A 5,176-nucleotide genomic window follows, 5' to 3' on the forward strand; every position below is an offset into this window, starting at 1 on the left:
ATGGCTGTCAATAAACAGACTGTCAAAAGGACACATTCAATCACGGGGACAAGCTCTAATGCCGACAAGAAATAAACAGTTAGATTATCATTTTAAAAAGCAACTCATTGTGGGGAAAGACACGTGAGTCCTTGCAAAAGCAGCTGTATATTGCTAGACTTGTATGCAGTCAAATGTAATATTGTTGCTGTGGCCCTATCATGTGGATCTGTGATTCAGTTCCAGCTTGTACTGGGGTGGTGTGAGGGTGCCCCTTGTCTGTACGGCTTCTGATCAGATGGCTTGAAGGCAAGACAGAATGCATCCTTTTCTTGAGGGCTGCTCAACTGCACATGAAGACATATTCACTGAGAGCCTTATTTACAGCGGATTATACCCTGACTGTCCTGTTATTGGAGTAAAATTCCTGGCAACAGCTGCTTGGTCCTAGGGCTGGATTGGGGAAAATTCTGGTTTCCTTTATGAAGCAGGACCAAAAGGGGAACTACTTAAATGAATCCTTCATTACATGTCAGTAGGGCTATAGAGTGAAACAGAGCACTATGGACAATGAGCAAAGGTCCATGTGTGTGTCACTTGGCTTGACCCTGTTTGTGTGATGGCCAGGATGCTCCTAGAATGTTAAATGTTTCCGTGCCTTGAGGGTTGAACTGTGCTCTGGACAAGGACAGACATCAATAGTGGTGTTTGCCCTACAGAATCCAGCGGAGAGGAGCCTGTGTACAGTCTTTGCAATTGGGCTCTTCAGGCCATTGATGTGGGTTCTCCCCCTGTGACACAGATGAGCAGCGGTCTTGAGGCAAAGGCATGGTTCTTGGTGTTAAAACCTATGCATGACTCCAATCAAAAGGAGAATCACCTTCCTGTCTCAGAGACTGGAAAATACTTAATGAAGGAATTAATCAACATGTCTAGCAGGGGAGAAGCAAGCTATAATTACCAGCTCTTTTTAAAGGGTTAGGCAGAGTCATACATTTCAAGGGAGCTTGGGATCCTCTTTGATATGAAAATTTCCTCCTTGATGTAAGATGCAAACTCTGTGTCAAAGGGGCTGAGAAGAAAAATTGGGACACAGAGAACCTAGAAGACAAACAAGGGAAACAATGACAGAGGGAAGGAGGTCTGCTCATTGTTGGGAAGGACTGGAGCCAGCCACCTTCCTCTACAGACATATATCATGTCCCTCTGTATGTTCCCTTTAACAAAAAGAAAGCAGTAATATATAGTGGTTGAAGCAGGGGTCTGCAACTCCAGCCTGTCAGGTTCTTTTCCCACATGTACTGTCTGGTCCCTTGAGTGATCTGAGAGAGGTCACTCAAGGTCTCAGATCCTCAGTGCATCAGTTCCCCATCTTTACCAAGAGAAAGAGAAATGTTTGCCTACCTTGCAGTGTTGTAGACCCTAAAATAATGGACATAGAGCCTTGGTATCTTCAGAGGAAATACCCAATGCAAGGGCAACGTAATAATAATGACAATGATCTCATGATCCCAAGAGGAAGAATATGCAGATATACAATCCATGCACAGGGATCACTTAATCAACCCCTGGAACATGCCAGCTGTCTAACAGCAAGCCGCACTGCACACATTTACTTCTTTTCATTACAAGGGAAAATACTTTATTTTGATCTTGACTTATAACACGTTGTATTATCTTATTATTTATGATATCAAATAGCACCTATTTTTGAAAAAATAGCAGGAGACTGGAAGAACACACTTGCCCACAAATTCGGCCTGGATGCCAGCATTTGTTCTTGAGCTACAGAAATATCCTCACTAGGTTCAGGGATCAGCGTCTCCATGAACATCAGCCTCTGAAAGATACGGTGGCAAAATCGGCTAGGTTAGGTGACAAGGACAAGAAGCTGGGAATGCTTGTATTAGGCACCCTCCCTTTATGCAGAACAAGAGCCTGCTCCTTCTTGTTCATATTCAAGCCTCCCATCCCCAAAATATCCAAGGTCCAAGGCCTCCCCATGGCTGACCATGAGTTTTAAAGTGAACCTCCAGGCATTCAGTTGGCTCCAGCACCTATAGTCAAGGCTTCATTTCATGACTCCATTCAAGTTCCTAGTCCTGTAGGATCCTAGGTGCCTTGGCCAGGACCTCCCCTCCTAGGAGATGAACCCCACTCCCTGGCACTGAGAAAAACAGCTCTCCTGTACAGCAAAAGGAATCAGCTGAGCCAAACTGATTGCTGTCAGTAACACTCGGCATTCAGCTAATGCCCTTAACTAGGCATCTCAAAAGCTTTTGAAACATAGGGTGCCTATACATGAGCAGCGAGATTGCTCCAATGTGCTGTAATTACAGCGTGTCAGAGCAGACTTGATTAACAAAGTCTCCCAGAGCATGGTAGTTACTGTGCTCCAGTAGACTCCAGCGTCTTGTATATCAGTGTTCCCATGCTGAAAAATGGTGGTGGGAGTACTTTAATGAAAACTCATTTGATGAGCTCTAGTTAAAGCAACCCTGCTTCCATTTTTAAGTGTGGGGATGCTGATACATGAGATGCTCCAAGTGCTTTAATTAAAGCAGCTCTCAGAGCCATTTTAATTAAAGTGCCCCCACCCCCCTCCCAGAACATGTGTATAATTGCCCATAAAGACCGAGATGGGATGTGATTGCTTTCCATAAATACATCACAGAGGTTTACACTATGGAGGGCAAAATAACTGCTTAAGGAAAAGGACAATTTTGGCACATGACCAACAGGGATAAAATGGTCATAAATAAAATCAATCTCAGTATTAGAAATGTGCCTGACCATCTGAGGACTGAAGTCCTGGAACAGTCTCCCAGTAGTATGAGGAGTGGGGGCCTGAATGGCTTTAAGATGGAGCTAAACAAGGTCCTTTGCAGTCGTGTATTCTTAAGAGGCTGTCACCATCTTTGATATAGATGGGGAGACAGTGTTGGGTTCATACCACCAACCTCCCCTACTGCCTCCACAGTATGTGTAATCCTGGATTCCAAGGGGAGTGAGGAAAAATTGAAACATGCAGATAGAGACTAAGTGTAGCCTACTCTGTGGTCTACACAAAGCCTGCAGACATGCAGACACCTGCAGTACAGACAGGCATACTGAGATGCAGACTGCACTTCGCTTTTAACCACCAGCACTAAAGCCTTGTCCAAGGCTAGGTTGTAAGTCCTGCTCTGTGACCTGTGACAGCTTTCAGTGCCGAACTTGTTAAAAGTCTCTCAGTGCAGCATTATGTGGTGTGGGAATAAAAAAGGCACAACCTTTGTGAGCAGGGGTTTGTCCCATACACTTCATCTGCCTCTAGGTGCTGACAGGGGCATTGCAGTAATGTCAACAGCTGCAACAGACGATAGACCTGAGCTGAATTCATGCCTTGGCAGCAGCTTGAATGGAAACTTCAGACAGAAGTGAGGAGCCTGCCAACACACATGTGCTTGCACTTACAGACTTGGTGGCAAGGAAACCTTTGAGGTAGGAGCCCAGGAAGGATGGAAGACATATAAAAAACTAGAACTCTTGGTTCCAAAATGATACTTTTTATGAGACCAACTGGGAAATCACTTTTCTTGAGATTTCCCAGTTGGTCTAATAAAAGGTATCATTTTGGAACCAAGAGTTCTAGTTTTTTTGTATGTCTTCTTGTCTCAGACCAACATGGCTACCAAGTACACCCCAGGAAGGACAGATGAATTCTTCCACGAAATTGAAATAGCCGATTGTCCTGCATTTTCCAGGCCAGCCCTGGAATTCTCTGAATTCAGGTACTTCAAGGGCTTCTGTTCCTGAAGAGTCTGGACACTTTCAGAGCTAACAGATTCATCCTCATAACACTCTGTAAGACAAACAAGGATTATTCTCCCCATGTTGTAGGTGAAGAAATGGAGACCTGAGAGGGTTACTGACCTGATGCCTGTAGGTAAACCTAGCATTAACATTCATTTTCCTGAGGGCTTGTCTGTACTATGGAACTGCTATTGACATAGCTGTGTTGGCACAGCCCCCTACTAGAGACAAAGTGAATGGTGGCTGTGACAGGCCCACACATGATGCAGCCATCAATGGCTTGTAAGCGTGCCCTGCTCATCTAGTCACACCTTGCCTTGCCTTTCTTTCCCTCCATGACTTTGTTGTTTCTTCCGACTAAATCTTCTCTTGTAAAGAGGTGGCATCAATGGTTCTCCAGTGGCGGTTGTGTCAGTGGTTCTCTTGGTGCAGTTGTGTCAGTGCAGCTTCTGTGGGGCTCCTCCTCCCATTCACTCCACCCCTTTCCACTCAGATGTTATTGCCTCATCTGGGTAATGAATTGGGTGGCTACGAGGTCCTTTCTTCCTCTCTAGGTACGTTGAGAGGGTCAGCTCTACATGTGCCGTGCGTGTGTCTCTATTGCAGAGGAGGGATCACATAGGGAAAACGGGTGGAGGTATAGCTGTATGTGTAAAGGAGCAGTACACCACCTTGGAAGCTGAAATTGGTACTAAGGAAGGGTGATTTCATAGATTTCATAGACATTAGGGCTGGAAGGGACCTCAAAAGATCATCGAGTGCAGCCCCCTGCCCAAGGGGCAGGAAGTCAGCTGGGGTTATAGGATTCCAGCAAGATAAGCATCCAAATTTCTCTTGAAGGTTTTCAATGTAGGTGTTTGAACCACCTCCGCTGGCAGACTGTTCCAGACCTTGGGGGCTCAGACAGTAAAAAATTCTTCATTATATCCAGCCTGAAATGGTCTTGCAGTAGTTTATAACCGTTCGACCTCGTCATCACTTGGGGCACTCTGGTGAACAAACGTTCTCCCAGATACTGTTAGCAACCCCTGATTAACTTGTAGGTGGCCATCAGATCACCCCTGAGCCTGTGCTTTCCCAGGCTAAAGAGACCCATAGCTCTCAGCCTGTCATCATAAAGTCTGTTTTCCTGACCTCTGATCACGCACGTGGCTCTCCTCTGGACTCTCTCAAGCTTCTCCACATCCTTTTTGAATTGTGGGGCCCAAGATTGGATGCATTACTCCAGCTGCAGCCTCACCAAGACTGAGTACAAGGGGAGAATGACGTCCCAGGATTTGCTTGAGAAGCATGTATGGATGCAAGCCAGCAGTGTTTTGCTTGCTTTACTAGCCACAGCATCGCATTGCAGGCTCATGTTCATCTTGTGGTCAATGATGACCCCCAAGTCTCTTTCTTCCAT

Source organism: Crocodylus porosus, unplaced genomic scaffold, assembly GCF_001723895.1.
Source record: "Crocodylus porosus isolate Cpor-Errol unplaced genomic scaffold, CroPor_comp1, whole genome shotgun sequence".
Lineage (NCBI taxonomy): Eukaryota > Metazoa > Chordata > Crocodylia > Crocodylidae > Crocodylus > Crocodylus porosus.